Below are 25421 nucleotides of genomic sequence, written 5' to 3'. Positions count from 1 at the left end.
GCTTCAGTAACATCGGACTGTATGGAAGAGGTGTTCTGGAGCTTCCTGTTTCCATCTGAGTAGAGGAGTTTAAGTGTGCAAAGGTAATGCTGGAAATGATGTTAACAGAGTCTTGTGACCCATGCGTTGCCCAAACAGCTCTTACCTTGGTGACCTGAAGGAAAAGGACTGCAGCGGCAGCTACTCTGCAAGCAAAGGAGGATCTTAAACACAGAGACATCATTGGCCTTGTGCAGCAGGAGAGAGGAGGCCTTGGCCTTGGTGAGAGCAGACCGTTGTGGCATACGGCTGCTCCAGTTCAGCGACCCTGGCTGGTTGTAGAGGAGGTACGTCGGCACAACCAGGTTCTGAAGTGCCTAGCAGCCACGTTAGAGGACAGACGAGTGAAGATCAATGCCCTGGCCCCGCCAACATTACATCATAAATCCACAAGAGAGTTCACCCGAGAAGGTGCACAGTCAACCAAAGGCCATATACCAGACATAGGCCAGCTCGGAATGGCTCGTGACTGGAAAATGGCGGTGGATCTCAACCAAAAGCTCTGCTTTCCTTCAGAGATAGCCAGATCAAACCTCAAACCAGACCTTGTGCTCTGGTCCTCCTCACTGCATATCATGTACGTAATAGAACTCACGGTTCCCTGGGAGGCTGCTGTGGAGGAGGCATTTGAATGCAAAAGCCTTAAGTACACCGATCTGGCAGCTGATGCTGAGCAGAATGGATGGAAAGCCAAAGTCTGCCCAGTGGAAGTTGGCGGCAGAGGCTTTGTGGGCCGGACAACCATCAGACTGCTTAAGGGCATTGGAATTTGAGGCCAAACCCTGCGAAACACCATTGAAGTCCTCTCAGGAGCAGCAGAGGCAGCTAGTCGGTGGCTGTGGGTAAAGAGGAGAGACAACATCTGGAGTTCTAGTAAGACCTATATATAGCATATAATGGTTAAAAGCAGAGGGGGGCTCACCTGGGACGTCAGGTGTTGCCGATGAGCCCTCTGGAGGTGTCGTGGTCATATCATTGAAACACCGGTTAAGGAGGGTGCCCACCCGATGACCTCAATGAAGCTGTCAACCATCCCTCTCCTCCTCTACATCCCCCATTTTGCAATTACACCCAACCTGGTCCAACACTAACAGCACTGAAGCAGCTCCGATGGAGGTAGCCTACTGTTACTACTCCACTCAGGTTTTTTTGTATCATGGGATTTTTTCATCTCGTCCTAAAATTGCCCATGACAGCATGTCAAAACTTTTAGTGGACAGACAGGTGTATTTGTAGTGGAGTGACTTAAAAGTAATAATGCATGTTTCCAAGCCAACAAAGCAAGCCAACCTGCAGACCCAGCTGCAGAAAAACATTTAAGGGGGGGCATTACAATTTTTCAGGGGGGCCCTTGCCAAAAATGTATTCCCGCTGTGTGAGGGCGCACGCTTGCTAAAGCTGCAATGCTGGGTCTTTGTTTGTCCACATTTGATTACTACATGTGGACGAGGCTAAGCAGAGGGTGTGGGAGCAGTTCGGGGAATCCTTGGAGAAGGACTATGGGGCGGCACCGAAGCTGTTCTGGAAGACCATACGGCACCTCCAGGAGGGGGAAGCAGGGAACCATCCAAGCTGCGTACAGCAAGGATGGGACTCTGCTGACTTCAAGTGAGGAAGTCGTAGGGCATTGGAAAGAGCACTTTGAGGAACTCCTGAACCCAACTACATCAGACACACCCTCCCTGACAGGAGCGGAGCCTGAGGATGATGGGGGATCGACGTCGATCTCTCGGAGTGAAGTCACTGAGGTAGTTAGACAACTCCACAGTGGCAAAGATCCGGTGGTTGACGAGATCCGTCCAGAAATGCTGAAGGCACTGGGTGTTGAAGGGCTTTCTTGGTTGATGCGCCTTTTCAACATTGCGTGGAAGTCTGGGACAGTGCCAAGGGAGTGGCAGACTGGGGTGGTGGTTCCGTTATTCAAAAAGGGGGACCAGATGGTGTGTGCTAACTACAGGGGTATCACACTACTCAGCCTCCCTGGGAAGGTTTACGCCAAGGTACTGGAAAGGAGGGTCCGGCCGATAGTCGAACCTCAGATTCAAGAGGAGCAATGTGGATTCCGTCCTGGTCGTGGAACAACTGACCAGCTCTTTACTCTTGCAGGAATCCTGGAGAAGGCCTTGGAGTATGCCTATCCAGTCTACATGTGCTTTGTGGATTTGCAGAAGGCGTATGACCGGGTCCCCCGGGAGATCCTGTGGGAGGTGCTGAGGGAGTACGGGGTGAGGGGAACCCTGCTGAGGGCCATCCAATCTCTGTACAACCAAAGCGAGAGTTGTGTCCGGGTGTAAGTCGGATCCGTTTCCAGTGGGGGTTGGTCTCCGCCAGGGCTGCGCTCTGTCACCTATCCTGTTTGTGATTTTCATGGACAGGATTTGTAGGCAGAGTCGTGACCATGGCGGAGAGGGCATATGTCTCGGGGGCCTAAAGGTGCGTCGCTGCTGTTTGCAGATGATGTGGTCCTGATGGCACCTTCGGTTCCTGACCTTCAGCTCTCACTGGATCGGTTCGCAGCCGAGTGTTCAGCGCCTGGAATGAAGATCAGCATCTCCAAATCTGAGGCCATGGTTCTCAGCAGGAAACCGATGGTTTGTACAGTCCAGGTAGAGAACGAGACTCTGTCCCAGGTGGAGGAGTTTAAGTATCTCCGGGTCTTGTTCACAAGTCAGGGAAAGATGGAGAAGGAAATCAGCCGGAGAATCGGAGCAGCTGGGGCAGTATTGCAGTCTCTCTGCCGCACTGTTGTGACGAAACGAGAGCTGAGCCAGAAGGCAAACCTCTCAGTCTACCGAGCTATCTACATTCCTACTCTCACCTATGGTCATGAAGTGTGGGTCATGACCGAAAGAATAAGATCGCGGATACAAGTGGCCAAAATTTGTTTCCTCAGAAGGGTGTCTGGCATCTCCCTCAGAGATAGGGTGAGAAGTTCAGTCACCCGAGAGAGATTCGGAGTAGAGCCGCTGCTCCTTCGCTTGGAAAGGAGCCAGCTTCGGTGGTTCGGTCATCTCATGCGGATGCCTCACGAGCGTCTCCCTAGGGAGGTCCTCGTTGCACGTCCTACAGGGAGGAGACCTCGTGGCAGGCCAAGGACCAGATGGGGGGATTACATATCCTCTCTGGCCTGGGAACGCTTTGGGATTCCCCAGGAGGAAGTTGCTAATGTTGCCCTGTAGAGGGAAGTCTGGGGGTTTCTGCTAGAGCTGTTGTCCCCGCGACCCGATTCCGGATAAGCGGTTGAAGATGGATGGATGGATGTAACAATATGTGTTTGAAATTGTTTAAGCCTTTATCGTGTCCAAAAAATGATAAGAGTTGCCAAAATAATAATGATATTGTAAAGAACCGATGTTGATGTGCTAAAACCTCTTTCTTGTTCAAAAGCTACATACAGTATTAACTGTTCTTTGTTCATGCTCATAACGCATATTAATCAAGTGTTTGGATGTGTTCATTAAATCAATGTATTCTTGGTTGCCAAAAATGGATTGAAAGTAATACTTTTGATATTGACACACCTCATCTGTGCATCAATTTGGAGACTAACCTTAGGAGATGCACAGATGAGCTGTGTCAATATCAAATTATTACTTTGAATCACTTTGGCAGCCATAAGTTGTCATTTGGGTTTGATATCAGCTTTATAAACGGTACTTAAAAGCGCAAACAGTACAGTATGTACTTTAAAGGCCTACTGAAACCCACTACTACCGACCACGCAGTCTGATAGTTTATATATCAATGATGAAATCTTAACATTATAACACATGCCAATACGGCCGGGTTAACTTATAAAGTGACATTTTAAATTTGCCGCTAAACTTCCGGTTCGAAACGCCTCTGAGGATGACGTATGCGCGTGACGTAGACCGGCGAACACGGGTATGCCTTCCACATTGAAGCCAATACGAAAAAGCTCTGTTTTCATTTCATAATTCCACAGTATTCTGGACATCTGTGTTCGTGAATCTGTTTCAATCATGTTCATTGCATTATGGAGAAGGAAGCCGAGCAAGCAAAGAAGAAAGTTGTCGGTGCGAAATGGACGTATTTTTCGAACGTAGTCAGCCACAACAGTACACAGCCGGCGCTTCTTTGTTTACATTCCCGAAAGATGCAGTCAAGATGGAACTCTAACCAGGAGGGCTTTTGACTTGGATACACAGACGCCTGTAGAGAACTGGGACAACACAGACTCTTACCAGGATTACTTTGATTTGGATGACAAAGACGCAGACGTGCTACTGTGAGTATGCAGCTTTGGCTTTTTTTTGCGTATGTACGTAACTTTTTTAAAATATATAAGCTTTATGAACCTTGGGTTAGGTGAACGGTCTTTTGGGCTGAGTGATTGTGTGTGTTGATCATGTGTTTGAATTGTATTGGCGTGTTCTATGGAGCTAGGAGCTAGCAGAGGAGCTAGGAGCTAGCATAACAAACACGCAGGTGTTATTATGCAGGATTAATTTGTGGCATATTAAATATAAGCCTGGTTGTGTTGTGGCTAATAGAGTATATATATGTCTTGTGTTTATTTACTGTTGTAGTCATTCCCAGCTGAATATCAGGTACCGTGAGTATGCAGCCTTGGCTGCTAAACATTTGACAACTTACCGTATGTGCGCGTCACGTACGTAACTTTTTTTAAATATATAAGCTTTATGAAAGCAAAATGGCGGCGCGTGTACATGCAGCGACCACTCTCTCTCCTGATAATGCGGTGTTTTCTTGTTTTACGTGTGTTTTTTCGTCTCGTGTGTGTAAGTGTTCGTCGCGTTTATCTGCCCCACGGCAAACATACAGCCGTGAGGGACTGCTCACCATAGGCAGCACCGGAGTTAAGGACTTAAACCCGGCGGACGTCGAGGTGCTACGAAGCCTCGGATTACTCCGGCGGCCCACCACAACACCGACCCCCACAGCTGCTCCGTGCCCGCAGAGGAGGCGCCGCAAGCGGTGTGCGAGAAGGCGGAAGCGCGGCAAGCGCGGAGGTATCCGAGCCAGGCTAGCGGCTAGCCCAAACAAGCCGGCTATTCCATCCATCCTCCTAGCCAACGTACGCTCCCTGGACAACAAACGGGACCACATACAGCTCATCCGATCCACACAGAAGACGGTGAGAGAGTGTTGTGCTTTTGTGTTCACCGAAACGTGGCTCCACGACGGCATCCCGGACTCCGCCATCCAGCTCGACCAGCTAACATGCTATCGGGCAGACAGGGCCCTCACTGCAGGAGGTAAGACCCGCGGTGGCGGGGTCTGTGTTTACATCAGTGATGCATGGTGTAAGGACACTGTTGTTACACAGAAGCACTGCTCAGCCCTGGTGGAGTTCATGTTTTTAAAGTGTCGGCCTTTCCACCTACCGAGGGAGTTTGCAGCCATTCTACTAGCTGCTGTTTATATTCCCCCCTGCTCTAACAACAAGGACAGAGACAGGGCACTATCTGAACTGAACTGTGCCATCACCGAACACCAGACAGCCCATCCAGACGGCTTCCTCATCGTGGCTGGTGATTTCAACCAGGCTAACCTCAAGTCAGTGTGTCCACAGCTACATCAACACATTGACTTTCCTACAAGAGGTAAAAACACACTGGACATGGTCTTCACCACTCAGAAAGGAGCTTACAAGGCGTCACCCCTCCCCCACCTGGGTGCTTCTGACCACCTCACTGTCATGCTAATGCCAGCATACAGGCCGAGGGCTAAAGTCACCAGACCAGTTCAGAAGCAAGTGAGGGTGTGGCCAGTGGATGCCTCCTCTGCTCTGCAGGACTGTTTTGACACCACAGACTGGGTCATTTTTAAGCAGGCAGCCACCTACAACCACCACATCGACATACAGGAATATACAGAGACTGTCACTGCATACATCACTAAATGCATCGATGATGTCACAGAGACCAGGACCATCACGGTACGGGAAAATCAGAAACCATGGCTGACGGGGGAAGTCCATAGGTTGCTGAGAGCCCGGAACGCTGCCTTCAGAGCAGGAGATGAGGCTGGCCTGAGAACAGCCAGGGCCAACCTGAACCGTGGCATCAGAGATGCTAAGAGGCAGTACGGCAGCAGGATAGCCCACCGCTTCAGTGACAGCAGAGACACCAGGAGCCTGTGGCGGGGGATCCAGACCATCACGGACTATAAACCCCGACCACAGACCTGTGACAGTGACACCGCTCTGCTGAACAGCCTGAACGAGTTCTTTGGACGCTTTGAGGCACAAAACAGCACGCCTGCACGGAAGACTCCACCCCCTCCGGATGACCAGGTGCTGTCCCTGTCTTCGGCCAGCGTGAGGCGTTCCCTCTCCAGAGTCAACGCACGCAAAGCTGGAGGCCCGGACAACATACCTGGTCGTGTGCTGAGAGACTGTGCAGCGGAGCTCACAGATGTCTTCACGGACATCTTCAACACCTCCCTGAGCCAAGCTGCTGTTCCCACGTGCCTCAAAGCCTCCACCATCATCCCGGTTCCCAAGAAGGCTTCCCCATCCAGCTACAACGATTACCGTCCCGTTGCACTGACGCCCATCATCACGAAGTGCTTCGAACGGCTAGTCTTGCAGCACATCAAGTCCATCCTCCCCCCCACCCTGGACCCCTACCAGTTTGCATATCGGGCCAACAGATCGACCGATGATGCAATCTCCACAGCCCTCCACTCAGCTCTCACCCACCTGGACACTAAAGACTCCTACGCCAGGATGCTGTTCATAGACTTCAGTTCAGCATTTAACACCATCATCCCACAGCAGCTGATTCACAAACTGGACCGGCTGGGGCTGAACACGTCGCTGTGCAACTGGCTGCTGGACTTCCTGACTGGGAGACCACAGGCAGTCCGGGTCGGCAGGTACACATCCAGCACCATCATCATGAACACAGGGGCCCCTCAAGGATGTGTGCTGAGCCCCCTTCTCTTCACCCTGCTGACCCACGACTGCACGCCGAAGCACAGCACCAACCTCTTCGTCAAGTTTGCGGACGACACAACTGTGGTAGGTCTCATCCACAATAACGATGAGACCAGCTACAGAGACGAGGTGAGCCAACTGGCCACATGGTGCGGTGACAACAATCTCTCTCTCAATGTAGAGAAAACAAGGGAGATTGTTGTGGACTTCAGGAGAGCGCACACCCAGCACCCTCCTCTGACCATCAACGGTGTGGTGGTGGAGAGAGTGAGCAGCACCAAATTCCTGGGTGTGCACATCACAGATGACCTCTCCTGGAAAACCAACACTGCATCACTGGCCAAGAGGGCTCAACAGCGCCTCTACTTCCTCCGCAAACTGCGAAGAGCAAAAGCCTCAGCCTCCATCATGCACTCCTTCTACCGGGGCGTCATCGAGAGCATCCTGACCAGCTGCATAACTGTGTGGTACGGAGGCTGCACGGCGTCCTGCCGCAGGACGCTGCAGCGCACAGTTAGGGCAGCTGAGAAGATCGTTGGTGCCCCCCTCCCCTCCCTCCAGGACATTTACAACACACGCCTGTCACGCAAAGCACTCCGCGTGGCAGGCGACATCACACACCCCTCACACGGCTTCTTCAGACTGCTGCCATCCGGCAGACGACTGAGAAGCCTCCGAGCTCGAAGCTGTAGGCTGAGAGACAGCTTCATCCATCAGGCTGTCAGGAAGCTGAACTCTCTCCCGGCCCCCCCCCCCCTTCTCACTCTGCCCTGCAATCTGATCTGAACTGAACTGTGAACTGAGACACTACACCCCACCCCCCCCCCCCCCCCACTCACCCACACACACACACACACACACACACACACACACACACACCATCTATCACTTAGCCACTTTACTCCGGACTCAAAATGCTGCTAACTGTTTTAACTGTTTACACTGTTTACATTGCACTTTGCACTCCCATCTGAATACTTAGATAGATATTATAGATATTCTGGTAATATCTTCTTCCCCTGTATATTTTTCCCCCCCCTCATGCGACTGTTTAAATTGTTGTCTTTTTTATTTTTCTTTTACACTTTATATTTATAGACACCGTGGATGTGAGAGGAACGCAATTTCGTCCACCTGTATGTCCTGTACAAACAGTTGTTTGACAATAAAGCTGACTTTGACTTTGACTTTGACTTATGAACCTTGGGTTAGGTAAACGGTCTTTTGGGCTGAGTGATTGTGTGTGTTGATCAGGTGTTTGAATTGTATTGGCGTGTTCTATGGAGCTAGGAGCTAGCAGAGGAGCTAGGAGCTAGCATAACAAACACGCAGGTGTTTTTATGCAGGATTAATTTGTGGCATATTAAATATAAGCCTGGTTGTGTTGTGGCTAATAGAGTATATATATGTCTTGTGTTTATTTACTGTTGTAGTCATTCCCAGCTGAATATCAGGTCACCCCCGGCTCTCACAGCATCTTCCCTATCTGAATAGCTTCAACTCCCCACTAGTCCTTCACTTGCACTTTACTCATCCACAAATCTTTCATCCTCGCTCAAATTAATGGGGAAATTGTCGCTTTCTCGGTCCGAATCTCTCTCACTTCATGCGGCCATCATTGTAAACAATAGGGAACTTTGCGTATATGTTCAACTGACTACGTCACGCTACTTCCGGTAGGTGCAAGCCTTTTTTTTATCAGATACCAAAAGTTGCAATCTTTATCGTCGTTGTTCTATACTAAATCCTTTCAGCAAAAATATGGCAATATCGCGAAATGATCAAGTATGACACATAGAATAGATCTGCTATCCCCGTTTAAATAAAAAAAATTCATTTCAGTAGGCCTTTAATATCATATATGTAACTCTCTTAAGGGTAATCTAATTATGTATGCACAGATCAGATATGTAAATATCAAAGTATTACATTGACTCCCTTTTTGGCAACTAAAAGTACATTGATTGAATTAATACTTCCAAACACTTAATTAATATTTATTATGAGCATGAACAGTTAATATTGTATGCAGCTTCTAAATAAAAAGATAAGTTTATAGCACATCAACATCGGATCAACAACAGTTCTTTGCAATCTCATTAATACCATAAAAATGGCAAACTCTTTCATTTTTCGGACACGATAAAGGCTTAAATGATTTCAAACACATATCCTGATGATAACCACAAATATAAGTGTCTCCCTTACATGTAGTAATCAATTGTGGGCAGATGAAGCCAGGGAAGGTTTAGCGAGCAAGCACATAATAGATTTAACTTACAGTTGTGATGCCGCGATCGATGACTTGCCTGCTTATAGAGCTGTAATTGGATCATATCCCATCCATTGACAAGACAAAATTAAATATGATTGGATTTCGTTTCTGTCAACGTTTTTGGCTCTTTTTTATTCTCAACTAAATTGTCAGGTAATTTTGTTATCGTCAACGTGCCTTTGTTTTGATTAAATATCGTCTCATTTTACCTACTCTGATGTAAAAAACCAGACCCAAATAAAATATACAGTTTCCAGCCCAGGGCGAGCACGGCTGACTCTGTGGGCGGGCACAGCCCGGGCCCGCCCATGACGCTGGGGCTGCCAGCCTGATAGAAAACGGTCAAAAGTAAAGCTCCGTTATTTCAGCAAGCTCAATGGTAATTGGATATGCCATACAGATGTTATTGATTAGCATTAGCGATTTGACATGGTGACTTCAACACCTCCAAATTTGGTAATCAAAAGTATAACTAAAACTAAGATGCATCCATCTGTCTATTTTCTACCGCTTGTCCCTCTCGGGGTCGCGGGGGATGCTGGAGCCTACCTCAGCTGCATTCGGGCGGAAGGCGGGGTACACCCTGGACAAGCTCATTGCAGGGCCAACACAGATAGACAGACAACATTCACACTCACATTCACACACTAGGGCAAATTTAGTGTTGCCAATCAACCTATCCCCAGGTGCATGTCTTCGGAGGGGGTAGGAAGCCGTTTATTACTACATGAACACAAAAAAAAGTACTAAAAATTGGTACGTTTGAGTGCAGATTTGAGCCGATACAGTATGGGTTCAAATGTGAAAGGTACCCATCCCTATCATCATTACAATCTTAATGTTTAATTGACTAATCATTACTGATGTGTAACTCTGATCACAGAAAAAAATCCAAAGAAAACTAATAAAAAATACAGCAAGATGATGAAGATCATCAGATGCAGAGCTGTGTTGTCCTATCTCATCCCGTTTTGCCCTTGTTTTATTGGAGTCCTGGGTGCTTTGACTTGTTCCTTACACGTGTTTAGTTCCATTCTGACGTCTTTCACTTCTGAAATGATTAAGTTACAGGAGTCCTAACTTATGTTCAGAGGAATTCCTGTCTTATCAGATGCAAAAATGATTTTAGCATATTTAGCCTGTCAATTAATGTGTGTTGCATTATTGTACACAAAAGTCTTTTGGACAAGTTGTCAATAAATGAATGATTCAGCTAATAGGTTGGTTCCCTTTAGTTCTCTTTCCTTATTATTAATGACATTAATAAATATACACTTTTTTAACGTTTTTTGTTGTTTAATATTGTCACTGCTCACGAAGTAGTCCTAACTTCCACATAGTTTGTCTGTGGAAGATTTTAACTCCCTACTCTTGGGTCACTAATCCTTAAAGACTGACCTATAACCACTCTATACTTCATATTGACCAACTTTGTAAGAATAATTTGAACACTTGATGTTCTCTTCCTAGCATGTCTGTGCCCCACTACTTTAAGCAAAGCCAATAAGGGCAGGCCTGGGATGATTTGTAAGCGGTGTAACTTGTGAGCCGTGACCTCAAACCTGTCAAGCATCTTTGGCATTAATTACAACATTTATTGTACTATGTCCTTATAAATGTCATTTTGGTTGAATGGACACAAATTCATGCAGTCAGTTCAGTGGTCCCTCGCCACATTGCGCTTCCAAGTTTGCGCCTTCACTCTATTGCAGATTTTTTGGTTAGTTTATTTAATGACTTTATTGCCCTAAGTATAAAAATTTCTAAATGAACTAAACATTTTATAATACAGTGGTGTTGGCCACTAGATTGGCCCAGCCTTAGGCAGCATAACCAAATTTAATTAAATGACTCTAAATGTGAATTAAAGGGTGTTATTTCATGTCTGGAGGGCTCTCGTTATGTTAAAAAACATATTTAGAAGGTCATAAACAGTTTTTTTTAAAATTCTCTAGCTATGAAAACATTTAATTTGTAATTAATAATTCCTATTTGGTAGGAATTGATTTACCAAGGTCAGGCCCAGAACTAGTTTATTGTTAAGCTACAAATAACAATTTACTCTTTTGTTATGGCTGTAATGATGACCATGCAGGTGTCCCAACATATTTGTCCTTAGACCAGTGGTTCTTAACATTGTTGGAGGCACCGAACCCCACCAGTTTCATATGCGCATTCACCGAACCCTTCTCAAGTGAAAAATAAAATGTTTTTTTATTTTTTAAATTCAAGACCAAGTTATATGTTTTTTTTACTGGGGCACAAAATGAACCGTGCATGAACATCTCCTTGTTCAAATAACGAAACCAACATAGTGCATGAACTTACAACAAATTACACACCTGCAAATCAGATGGAAAATTAGAAGGAACATTGTTTGGGGGTATCCATAATACGCCAATAGGGAGAAGTTTTTATTCACACAATGAGTCAGGTGTGTCTTGACATCCGCGGCGGAGGCTCTGCCGAACCCCTGAGGCTGACTTATCGAACCCCCAGGGTTTGATCGAACCCAGGTTAAGAACCACTGCCTTAGACAGTGTTGTGGTTCTCCAGCAAACACAGTCAGGGTCGGCGGTACAGGGAGGGCAATATCCCTGTCAGAAATATGTTTAGCTACAGTCAAAACCAACATTTCCTAGCTATTGGTACCTGTTGTTGTGTCCTTGGGATCTGCATGAGTCCCGAAGATTTGAAATCACATCATGAAGGCATTGTAGAGAAGTTTACAAAACAGACTTGCCTGTCTTCATACTTCCTCAAAACGACCCATTGGGATTTTCCCCAATGGTGATGTCCCACTAGTGACGTCAGCGGATTATCCATATCTGGTAGTATTTTTCCAAACTAGGCTAGTGTATTTCATAAATTGTGTCGGCAGATACGCCCAGGTGTTTGTTGAGCAATCCAAATAGTAATTTAGAGTGGGGCTATGCTGATAAAACAATATCAGTGTATGTTGCGATAAACACGTAATCGATAGCAATAAAAAATATGTACGATAAAACATTTAATATATACACTATATTGTCAAAAGTATTTGGCCACCCATCCAAATGATCAGAATCAAGTGTCTTAATCACTTGGCCGGGCGACAGGTGTATAAAATCAAGCACTTAGGCATGAAGACTGTTTATACAAACATTTGTGAAAGAATGGGCCGCTCTCAGGAACTCAGTGGTTTCCAGCGTGGAACTGTCATAGGATGCCACCTGTGCAACAAATCCAGTCGTGAAATTTCCTCGCTCCTAAATATTCCAAAGTCAACTGTTGGCTTTATTAGAAGAAAATGGAAGAGTTTGGGAACAAACTCTAGTGGTGGTATAAAGCACGTCGCCACTGGACTCTGGTGCAGTGGAGACGCGTTCTCTGGAGTGATGAATCACGCTTTTTCATCTGGCAATCTGATGGAAGAGTCTGGGTTTGGAGGTTGTCAGGAGAACGGTACATTTTGGACTGCATTGTACCGAGTGTGAAGTTCGGTGGAGGAGGAATTATGGTGTGGGGTTGTTTTTCAGGAGTTGGGCTTGACCCCTTAGTTCCAGTGGAAGGAACTTTGAATGCTCCAGGATACCAAAACATTTTGGACAATTCCATGCTCCCAACCTTGTGGGAACAGTTTGGAGCAGGCCTCTTCCTCTTCCAACATGACTGTGCACCAGTGCACAAAGCAAGGTCCATAAAGACATGGATGACAGAGTCTGGTGTGGATGAACTTGACTGGCCTGCACAGAGTCCTGACCTGAACCCGATAGAACACCTTTGGGATGAATTAGAATGGAGACTGAGAGCCAGGCCTTCTCGACCATCAGTGTGTGACCTCACCAATCCGCTTTTGGAATAATGGTTGAAAATTCCTATAAACACACTCCGCAACCTTGTGGACAGCCTTCCCAGAAGAGTTGAAGCTGTAATAGCTGCAAAAGGTGGACCGACATCATATTGAACCCTATGGGTTAGGAATGGGATGGCACTTCAAGTACATATGTGAGTCAAGGCAGGTGGCCAAATACTTTTGGCAATATAGTGTATATTATATGTTTTGGGGTCAGAAGAAACCGGGAAGAATGAAGTATGGTTGGTTGTAGCTGAGATAGTCTCCAGCGCCCCCTGTGACCCCGAAGGGAATAAGCGGTGGAAAATGGATGGATGGACGGTTGCATGAACAAAGGCGAATGAGCAATAAGAGGGACACATTAAACAGCCAATCGCGTAACAGTATCAACTATCAAGTTTGGTTGCGCCATCTTGCTGTTATTTCTCTGCATGGAGTGCGAAGAGAAATAAAAAAAAGTAAGTGCTGCAGAAAGCGAAGAAATTGCGGATAAAACAGGAAAAGTAACCTTGACACTATGACTGTTTTTTGGAAAATTTTTCAAATAGACCAAAGTCGTTTGCTGCGCTCATCTTTTTATTTCAATCCTTGTCCGTTCTCTGTACGAAAACAAGAGGTATGAAGTAAAGTGCAGGGCTATGTATGTAAAATAGATAACAAAAGATAAATGTGTTACTTTAAAGTAATAATTTGGTCCAAAAATATTTTAATAATAATTACACTACATAGTATACATTCATTTTCATACTTTAATAAGAATAACAGACCACATTGAATGTTATACAGACCACATAACTTCCTGGCAGATGTATAATGCATCTATGGTTGCCAATGGGAGATTGATTTTGTCCAACAGGGAAGCTACTAATGTGGCTATCATGTCTGCGAGGTACGTGCTATTGATAGCAACTCTGCTCTCTTGCGGTCATAACAATGTCTTGCCCTCAAAACACTAGTTAAAGTTAAAGTTAAAGTACCACTCATAGTCACATACACACTAGGTGTGGTGAAATTTGTCCTCTGCATTTGACCCATCCCCTTGTTCCACCCCCTGGGAGGTGAGGGGAGCGGTGAGCAGCAGCGGTTGCCATGCTCGAGAAATTTTTTTTGGTGATTTAACCCCCAATTCCAACCCTTGATGCTGAGTGCCGGACAAGGAGGTAATGTCTCATTTTTATAGTCTTTGGTATGACTCGGCCGGGGTTTGAACTCACAACCTACCAGGGTAGACACTCTAACCACAAGGGGTCTCCACCAGTTAGTTGGTGATACAGTAACTCACTAAAGTGTCAAACAATATTGCTTGAACTCTTAATATTTTATAAGTGTTCTGTTAATTCCTTATTGTCACACTTGCGGGGCCGCATGTTAGCCGTAGTTGGCGTGATTTCAAGATGCAAATGGAAATGCACGAATGCAGCTTGCAGGTAGAAGAATATTTAATTACAGAAGTAGTCAAATTCTACACAAAACACCCTCGTGCAGGGAAGTGCACGAAAAAACAAAACACTAGTGCGGTTAGGAGTGCACACAAAGACTATGAGGAATTCAAAACAAGGCTACACTTACGATGAGGCGTGAAATGAATCAACAGCGTGCCACAGCAGTCAATTCTCGAGCGCTGGCTTAAGAAGGCTGTCTAATTACTAATACACCTCAGGTGGATCTAACCGCCCTCTCAAGAAAGGATCAAGTTGCTTCAGGAAGGACAAATCAAACCAGAAAAAAAAATAATAATAATTGCGCGAGACCTGAACTAAATCATAAAACTCCGGAAAATGCCAAAAAACTCAAAATAAGGCATGGCCTGGGGTGACAAGCCGTGACACTGATGCTACTATTTATTGACACAGTATCACAATATAGCAAAAAGACAATGACCACGTCGTTTGACTGGAGAGACCTGCTTCATGAAAAAGGACAATGGAAATGTTGCCAGTCATATTAATTAAATATCTCACCACTCCTATGCATTTTTTGTTCATAGTGATGCACATTGGTGACCTCTGCTCTGTCATGAAGCTACACACTGAATGTATACTGTTTTAAGTTAAGCAGGACAGACTTCTGTTAAATAAATATGTTTATTTTTATTCTAAAGTAAGGCAGAAAAAGTCTCTCAGAACAAAATATTATATTTTGCTAATTTTGCACTATAAATATTTGTTGCTTCCCATATATGTACATTACTCCAAAACCTGTGCATCAATTCAATTCTGCTTGAGTCAAGTAGTATAAGAATATGTGTGTATACAGTCGTGCTCATAAGTTTACATACCCTGGGAGAATTTATGATTTCTTGGCCATTCTTCAGAGAATATGAATGATAGCACAAAAACCTTTCTTCCACTCATGCTTAATGGTTGTGTGAAGCTATCTATTGGCAAACAACTGTGTTTACTCTTTTTAAATCAAAATGACAAAAGAAAGTACCCAAATGACACTGATCAAAAGTTTACATACCCCAGTGACTTTGATCTGATAACATGCACAAAAGTTGACACAAACAGGTTTGAATGGCTAATCAAGGTTCCAATCCTCACCTCTGACATGTTTGTTTGTAATTAATGTGTGTGTATAAAAGGTCAGTGAGTTTCTGGGCTTCTGACAGACCATTGCCTCTTTCATCCAGTGCTGCACAGATGTTTCTGGATTCTTAGTCATAGGGAAGGCAAAATAATTGTCAAAGGATCTGCGATAAAAGGTAATTGAGCTGCATATAACAGGAAAGGGGTATAAAAAGATATCCAAAAAATTGAGAATGCCAATCAGCAGTGTTCAAACGCTGATTAAAAAGAGGAAAATTAGGGATTCAGGTAGACCAGCAAAGATTTCAGCCACAACTGCCAGGAAAATTATTCGAGGTGCAAAGAAAAATCCACAAATAACTTCAGCTGAAATACAGGACTCTCTGAAAAATTGTGGTGTGGCTGTTTCAAGATGCACAATAAGGAGGCACTTAAAGAAAAATGGGCTGCATGGTCGAGTCGCCAGAAGAAAGCCATTTCTGCACAAATGTCACAAAGTATCCCGCTTATATTACGCCAAACAGCACAGAGACAAGCCTCAAAACTTCTGGAACAAAGTCATTTGGAGTGATGGCTTTCTTCTGGCGACTCGACCATGCAGCCCATGTTTCTTCAAGTGCCTCCTTATTGTGCATCTGGAAACAGCCACACCACAATTTTTCAGAGAGTCCTGTATTTCAGCTGAAGTTATTTGTGGATTTTTCTTTGCATCTCGAACAATTTTCCTGGCAGTTGTGGCTGAAATCTTTGCTGGTCTACCTAAATCCCTCATTTTCCACTTCTTAATCAGCGTTTGAACACTGCTGATTGGCATTCTCAATTCCTTGGATATATTTTTATACCCCTTTCCTGTTTTATGCAGTTCAATTACCTTTTCTCGCAGATCCTTTGACAATTAGTTTGCCTTCCCCATGACTAAGAATCCAGAAACATCTGTGCAGCACTGGATGAAAGAGGCAATGGTCTGTCAGAAGCCCAGAAACTCACTGACCTTTTATACACACACATTAATTACAAACAAACATGTCACAGGTGAGGATTGGAACCTTGATTGGCCATTCAAACCTGTTTGTGTCAACTTCTGTGCATGTTATAAGATCAAAGTCACTGGGGTATGTAAACTTTTGATCAGGGTCATTTGGGTACTTTCTTTTGTCATTTTGATTTAAAAAGAGTAAACACAGTTGTTTGCCAATAAATAGCTTCACACAACCATTAAGCATGAGTGGGAGAAAGGTTTCTGTGTTATCATTCATATTCTCTGAAGAATGGCCAAGAAATCATAAATTCTCCCATGGTATGTAAACTTATGAGCACAACTGTATATAATTCGTAAAAGTTGAATGGATGCAACTCTGAAACATATTCAACAAACAAGAAGAGGACAGTTGTCTCCAGTCAACCTTTATGGATTGTGTACTCCTGTGTGACGTTATACTGTAACAAAGGCACAGCAGGTCGTGTCATGTATTTTTGTTAGCAGTAGAAATATAATCCTCAATATTGTGATGAGCCAGTTCCTTTTACACTCTCTAAGTGTGTGCCCAATTGCACTTCTTGCTGTGGATTCTGTATATTATTACTTTAATTTTGACCTAATCATTAGTGTGTGTGCACTACAGCCTATGTTGTTGATGTAATTATTAATTTTATTTCTGAAATTATGATTTTGTTAACCGAATCATTAAACACAAGCTGTTTGCACTTCTTGTTGCAGTAAATGCACCTGCACTTTGTAGCATATAGATATAATATTAATTTTACTATTAATAATGTTGTGATCCGAAACAATATTTTGTCAATGCATATACTTGTCTGTTTTTATAATTATGCATATGACATAAAGACACTTGTTGTTGCATTTTGGATGCATCGTCTGGTTATTAGCAGCCGTATGAGCGCTGTCCTTTGCATGTGAAACTGTTAAGTACGGCGGGGGAAGAAGACAACACCACGGCAGGAATCAGTTCAATAGGTTTATTGAACCTCTTGATGAATGTGTGGGATGTGTATGCTACTCTAAGTGATAGGTGCAAAAACGATGTGTAGAATTAAGCAGGTAAATGTTACCAGGGTTTGTCGTATGTGCGTGTTGGATGGATCTTTCATCAGACCAAAGGGGCAAGGCGAGAAGGCAGTCCGTAGGCAGGCAAGCGGTCAGGGGCTGGAGAGAAGCAACGAGGTCCGTGTCCAAGCAGGGGTCGAGGGTCGGGGAAGGCAGTCTGGAATCCAGAGGGAAGTCGAGGCACACAGCTCGACCACGGAAGACAGGGGAAGTACTGCGGGAGACACAACGGACATAAAACACGGAAACAGGGAAGTCAGAGAGAGAGAGCAAGTACGAGGGAGGGAAGCCAGAGACGGGATGCTTACTGCGAAAGTGAACTACGTTCCGGCAAAGGATCTTCGGGTCCACTGGTCTTTATGCTGCCTGCCCTCATTAGTCCAAGGTGCGCTGATTAGTGATTGTCTGCAGCTTTGCCCACGCATGGCCGCGATGCGGCCAGACCGAGCAGGGGCATGTGCTGGCGTGCTGCCAGCGGAGGTGCCGGCAGAGCTTGCCGCAGATGACATGCGGGATTGTGCCCACGCCATGACAGAAACATTTTAACTATCGTTACTTGTGTTAGACTTTACTATTTTGTTGAATATTCTTTCGCCAATTTCTGTTAAAACTACTTTTATATTGAACATGCTTGTGCTGTGTATCATAACTGTTTTTATTGAAAAATGTGAATAGAAGTCATAAAAATGTATTATTTTCTTAGCCCCCCCATGTATATCCGTCAAGCCCTTAGAGAGAAAAAAATCGTAAAGCCCTCCCTGAACACGTTATATACAATATGACTGATCCGCCATTGAATCTTGCTGTTTTTGTATGTGTAATATATGCTCTAAATAAGATGAACTGGCACTTGAGCTGTGCTGTGCAGGGACTTCATCAAACAGGAGTACACACACATGAAGTCTGGTGAGAAATTACCTGTTAATGGGCCCTAATATAATAAAATATTCCATTTGAATGGGGGCACGACTACAATGTCGCACACTCCATTTATATTCTACCGCTGTTTGCCTCTCTGTTCTTTGGGAATTATTAGGGTGACGGAGGACGAAGAAATGACACAAGAAAACAAGACCCCTCCACAATTCCCCCTCATACCCCCTGCCTTCTTTTCATCGCCTCCCTTCAACCCTTCAACAGAACTGCCACAAATTACCCACTTTGCCCGTAATATTATCAGGGGTTATCGTTGGCCTCCATAATTAGAGTCTCAGTGTCATTAGCCTCTATTAAGCTAACAATAGATGCTTGGAACAAGGACACTTTGGGCAAATAACATGTCTGAGGACACTTGACTTTGTGTGAGGCCATTACTGATCCAAACAGCCTTGACTCAACTCTATGAAAGACAAGCATATAGGCAGACAGAGGAATCATCTCTATGGCAAACCCCCCAACAAAAAAACCCACCAACATGGGCAAAGATGCAGAGGATGAAATGACAAGAGACACTGTCACGCTCATCGTCTTGTTCAAATAGTGACAGTGTTTTCCATCTGTGCACCCATTTCTGTTTGACAGTGACACAAATAAAAATATCATCACACTCCATGCCACAGCCTCGCCGAGCTTGCATTTCGATCAGAGTTAGATAGCTCGCTGCCGGGATCCTTCTCAGGCTCCACAGAGCGAGAGAGAGCCCTCTGAATACTGTGCCCAAGCCCCGTTTGATCTCCGTCACCGTCCCTCTAAGACATCATTGTGTAACACTGTACAAGCCGACTGTGCAAAGGAAATATCAAGGAAGTTATTCATAAATATTAGATTAGATCAAAACAGCCCGTTGCTCTCAGACTTTGAGCTCCTGGGTCAATCCATCCTCATCCCTTTGATTTTATGTTTCCTTTCAGACAGGGTAGAGAGGATTGTGCGCACACTGGAATTGAGGCCGGGAGCTGAAAAATTAGGAAAAAGTGTAGAAAAAAAGCATATTCCTTCACTGATAAGTTGTAGAGATTTGTTTCATTTCTGAATAACGCTTTTCATTATTCATAATTGTCTTGTTTTGATTAATGCCCCTAACACACACTACACTAAACCTGCAGAGATTAATAGGCAGCCCCCCCCCCCCCCCCCCAACTCTTCCGCTCTCCTGTGGAACTGACACAAATTGGTGAAATATCACTTTGATCATGGCTCCTGAACAACAAACAAAACAAAAACCTAATTAGCCTAATTCAAAATCGTTCCAAATGCCTTTGTTTGTTATGAAAGCCTTCACTTGCAGTGCCTTTGTTACAGATAAAACTTTGTTGGACTAACAGTCGTTGTTCGACTGCAGTGTATTTTTCTGTGTATTTGGGTAGAGAACGTTAGGAGAATGGATTTTAAGGTGTTAAAGTTCCCCAAATAAATAAATGATAAATAATAAATGGGTTATACTTGTATAGCGCTTTTCTACCTTCAAGGTACTCAAAGCGCTTTGACAGTATTTCCACATTCACCCATTCACACACACATTCACACACTGATGGCGGGAGCTGCCATGCAAGGCGCTAACCAGCAGCCATCAGGAGCAAGGGTGAAGTGTCTTTCCCAAGGACACAACGGGCGTGACTAGGAAGGTAGAAGGTGGGGATTGAACCCCAGTAACCAGCAACACTCCGATTGCTGACCCGGCCACTCAACCAACTTCGCCACGCCGCCCCTTATACATACAGTGGAACCTCAATTTACGAACATAACTGATTCTTGAACAAGGCTCGTAAATAGAAAAGTTTGTACTTCTCTCAATAAGAATAATGGGTTCCAGGCTCTACAAAAATTTTAGTAAAAGCTTGTACATTTTGCACACGATATAATGTGCTATACAGTACTATATATCAAACAAACATAATAAGGAATTGATTAAACAACTTTCCATTTAATAAAGTCAAAACCACAACAACAATTAACTGAACTGTCTTCACAGCAGCCCTGCCTACACACTGTCACTCGCCCTGTGGTGCACTCACAGTTTGAAATCACAAAACTCCTGAACTGTAACAGTCCGGTATATACAATGATTTGGAATTTAAAAAAATGTAATCCACTTTACCTTGGCGGTTAATTTTCTTGGAATGCAGTGAACAGAAGGGGGAGAGGCAGTGTCAACAATTCTGTGGATAATTCCTGAATGCTTCAAATTACACATTACTTGTTACAAACGTGACAATGGGAAAGTCAAACGAACTCAGCACAGATCTGAAAAAAATAATCATTGACTTGAACAAGTCAGGAAAGTCACTTGGAACCATTTCAAAGCAGCTTATGGTCCCAAGAGCAACTGTGCAGACAACTGTTTGTAAGTATAAAGTGCATGGGACAGTTTTGTCACTGCCACGATCAGGAAGAAAACGCAAGCTATCACCTGCTGCTGAGAGAAAATTGGTCAGGATGATCAAGAGTCAACTGAGAACCACCAAAAAGCAGGTCTGCAATGAATTGGAAGCTGCTAGAACATAGGTGTCAGTGTCCACAGTCAAGCGTGTTTTGCATCGCCATGGACTGAGAAGCTACCATGCAAGAAGGAAGCCCTTGCTCCAGAAGCGACACCTTAAGGCTCGTCTAAAGTTTGCTGCTGATCACATGGACAAAGATAAGACCTTCTGGAGGAAAGTTCTGTGGTCAGATAAAACAAAAAATTAGCTGTTTGACCACAATACCCAGCAATATGTTTGGAGGAGAAAAGGTGAGGCCTTTAATCCCAGGAACACCATCTCTACCGTCAAGCATGGTGGTGGTAGTAGTATTATGCTCTGGACCTGTTTTGCTGCCAATGGAACTGGTGCTCTACAGAGACAAAATGGGCCAATGAAAAAGGAGGATTACCTCCAAATTCTTCAGGACAACCTCAAATCATCAGCCCGGAGGTTGGGTCTTGGGCGCAGTTGGGTGTTCCAACAGGACAATGACCCCAAACACACGTCAAAAGTGGTAAAGGAATGGCTAAATCAGGCTAGAATCAAGGTTTTAGAATGGCCTTCCCAAAGTCCTGACTTAATCCCCATTGAGAACATGTGGACAATGCTGAAGAAACAAGTCCATGTCAGAAAACCAACAAATTTAGCTGAACTGCACCAATTTTGTGAAGAGGAGTGGTCAAAAATTCAAACAGAAGCTTGCCAGAAGCTTGTTGATGGCTACCAAAAGCGCCTTATTGCAGTGAAACTTTCCAAGGGATCAAATATTAACATTGCTGTATGTATACTTTTGACCCAGCAGATTCGGTCACATTTTCAGTAGACCCATAATAAATTCACAAAAGAACCAAACTTCATGAATGTTTTTTGTGACCAACAAGTATGTGCTCCAATCACTCTATCACAAAAAAATAAGAGTTGTAGAAACTATTGGAAAATCAAGACAGCCATGACATTATGTTTTTTACAAGTGTATGTAAACTTTTGACCACGACTGTACATACAGGATTTGGAGCAACATATGTTGCCATCCAAGCAACGTTATCATGGACGCCCCTGCTTATTTAACTTTTTTAACTGCTTTTTATCTAACAAAATTGTTCTTAGGGTAATTTTGTATTTGCTTTTTTAATGTGTATTTTACTTCTGTTTTAAATTTTATTTTTTAGTCTGTCCTTTGCCTTTATTTCTTTGTGGTGTACAGCCCTTTGTTTTTCAACTGTGGTTGTTTTTAAAGGGCTTTATAAATAAAGTTGGTATGGTATGGTATGGTATTTCAGCAAGACAATACCAAGCCACGTGTTACAACAGCGTGGCTTAATAGTAAAAGAATGCGGGTACTAGACTAGCCTGTCTGTAGTCCAGATCTGTCTCCCATTGAAAATGTGTGGCGCATTATAAAGCGTAAAATACGACAACAGAGACCCCGGACTCTTGAACAACTTAAGCTGCACATCAAGCAAGAATGGGAAAGAATTCCACCTGAAAAGCTGAAAATTGGTCTCCTCGGTTCCCAAACCTTAACTGAGTGTTGTTAAAAGGAAAGGCCATGTAACACAGTGGTAAAAATGTCCCGGTGCCAACCTTTTTGCACTGTGTTGTTGCAAGTAAATTCTAAGTTAATGATTATTTGCAAAAAAAAAATTACATATAACAGTTCGAACATTAGATATCTTGTCTTTGCAGTATATTCAATTGAATAAAAATTTAAAAATACATTGTATGTATCATATGTACTGTATATATTTACGAATTACACAACGTGCCAACTTCACTGGTTTTGTGTTTTGTACATATGTTCATTTACTGTCTTCTTTTTGTAACACAATTACATCAGTGAATGATTAATACAGCACTTCTTGTAATAGATGATTAAGTCAGTCATTATTAACATACTGAGATGAAGAATATCCTATTGTTAATAAGGTTGAAGGTATTTCTCATAATTCTTCTTCTTTGTACTTTGTAATTTGTAATTAATTTGAACAACCTCTTAAACTGGATCATATCAGTACATTGTTTAACTTCTTTGCTTAATCCATTCCATAATTTAATTTCACATACGGATATGCTAAAAGTTTTTAGTGTTGTACGAGCATACAAATGTTTTAAGTTAGTTTTTCCTCTAAGGTTATATTTCTCTTCTTTAGTTGAGAAGAATTGTTGTGTAGCAGGTTATAGTTTTCTTTGTACATAATTTTAGCTACTTGCAATTTTACCAAATTGTTGAATTTCAGTATTTTTGATTCAATAAATAAAGGGTTGGTATGTTCTCTATATCCAACATTATGTATCAGTCTAATTGATCTTTTTTGTAACACAGTTAATGAATGAAGTGCACATTTGTAGTTGTTTCCCCATATTTCTGCACAATAACTCAAAGGCACCGGTGGAGGTGCGACAGGCACCTCCACCGGTGCCTGTCGCACCGGTGGAGGCCCAGCGGCAAGACCACCTTGCTGTAATTGAAAGGTAACATTAGCAAGCAGTAGAGAACATTAAGTCATTTTTGTCCAAGACATATTTTGTTTTGTTCATTATTGAAATGCTTCTTGCCACCTTATGTTGTATATTTTTTACATGAGATTTCAAGTTCATTTTATCATCTATTATTACCCCCCAAAATCTAGTTTCTTTTACCCTTTCAATGTCTACTCAGTCTATTTGTATTTGCATATGATGCTCTTTTCTACTGTTACCAAATAACATTAGTTTTGTTTTACTGAGATTCAAAGAGAGTCTGTTTTTGTCATACCATCTTTTTAATTTGTTAATTTCTTCTGTTATTGTTTGTATTAGCTTCTGTGTGTTCTCTCCTGAACAGAAAGCAGTTGTGTTGTCTGCAAATAAAACTAACTTTAAGTTCTTTGTAACTTTACAAATGTCGTTTATATTAAGATTAAACAATATTAGTCCCAGTATTGATCCCTGAGGTACACCACAAGATATATCTAGCTGTGTTGACACATTTTCACCTATCTTCACATATTGCTTCCCAATGGTTAAATAGCTTCTTACCTAGTTCAAAACCAACCCTCTAATGCCATATCGTTCCCTAATTTTTTTATTAAAATTAGGCAGAAGCCGTAAGCAGAGCAGAGGCGCGGCTGAGGCACAAAACCTTGTTGGGTACTGTGGCAAGGGGAAGGGCAGGCCTCGGCAGCTTTCCAAAGCCACGTTGGGACCGGGCCCGTGGCAAGGAGAAGCGCCAACTGGTCCAAGAGGAGATCCGTGCAGAGGTGGAGGAAGAACGTTGCTGCCGGATGGTCAGCATGTCCAAACAAGGGGCGTGGACAAGGTGGGAGCATGCAGAACCTCGAAAACTCACCTGGGCAGAGCTCTGGAGAGCTGAACCTCTGCGCACAAAATTCCTCATACAGTCTGTGTACGATGTCCTCCCATGCCCCGCCAACCTGCACATCTGGGGCCTAGCAGACACTCCGGAGTGTAAACTGTGCCAAAGGAGGGGCACCTTGGAGCACATCCTGAGCTGTTGCCCAAAGGCACTAGGGGAGGGGCGGTATCGCTGGCGCCACGACCAAGTTTTAAAAGCCCTGGCGGATTCTATCTGCGCAGCGATACAAAACAGCAAGTCCCAGGCCGCCCCGAAGCAGTCAATCACCTTCATCAGAGCAGGACAGAAGGCAAGCCGCCAGCCCAACTTCTCAGGAGGGCTCCTGGCCACCGCTCGTGACTGGCAGCTCCATGTTGACCTGGGAAGGCAACTCAAGTTCCCGGCCAATATCGCTTCCACGTCACTCCGCCCAGACATGGTGTTAACATCGGAGTCAACCAAGCAAGTGGTGCTACTGGAGCTGACTGTTCCCTGGGAGGAGCGAATTGACGAAGCAAATGAGCGAAAGAGGGCCAAATACGCTGAGCTCACTGTAGAGTGTCGGAGTAACGGCTGGAGAGCCCGCTGTGAACCAGTCGAGATTGGGTGCAGAGGTTTTGCTGGTCACTCACTACAGCGTGTGTTCAGAATCCTTGGCATTAGAGGACTGCAGTCGAGAAAAGCCACCAAGAACATCCTAGAGGCCGCAGAAAAGGCCTCCCGGTGGCTGTGGATCCGTAGGGGGGATCCGTGGTGCGCTACTTGGACACAGGCCGGGGTCTGATCACCCCCGGCTGGGTCGCCCGGGCGAGGGTGTCTGATGATTAAAGACCCGAAACACCCTATGACCCGGGGTTTATCACTGATGACGTGTCCAAGCATCACCGTGAGGTGTATTCAAGTTCTATCACATCTGGCTGAGCCAGTGACCTCCAGGAAAGGCTGGATGACGTCCACGAAAAGAGTGGTGACAACTGGAGAGACAGTGGACAGCCCGGAGAGACGGCAACCGGGGTAGG

At 44.2% G+C, this 25421-nt stretch overlaps 1 protein-coding gene across 1 annotated transcript in view; it reads left to right on the top strand.

Annotated features, from left to right (window-relative positions):
- Window positions 1-4233: 4233 nt before the first annotated feature.
- Window positions 4234-25421, top strand: part of arid1b (AT-rich interactive domain 1B) — a 692248-nt gene continuing 671060 nt past the window's right edge. Inside the window, exon 1 of the mRNA XM_062041960.1 lies at window positions 4234-4288. The gene's annotated coding sequence lies outside the window, so the exon portion shown is untranslated. The remainder of the gene's footprint in view (window positions 4289-25421) is intronic.

Source organism: Entelurus aequoreus, linkage group LG03, assembly GCF_033978785.1.
Source record: "Entelurus aequoreus isolate RoL-2023_Sb linkage group LG03, RoL_Eaeq_v1.1, whole genome shotgun sequence".
NCBI classification, from domain to species: domain Eukaryota; kingdom Metazoa; phylum Chordata; class Actinopteri; order Syngnathiformes; family Syngnathidae; genus Entelurus; species Entelurus aequoreus.
Note: the sequence above shows the minus strand (reverse complement) of the source record. Positions and strands in the feature narration are given on the sequence as shown.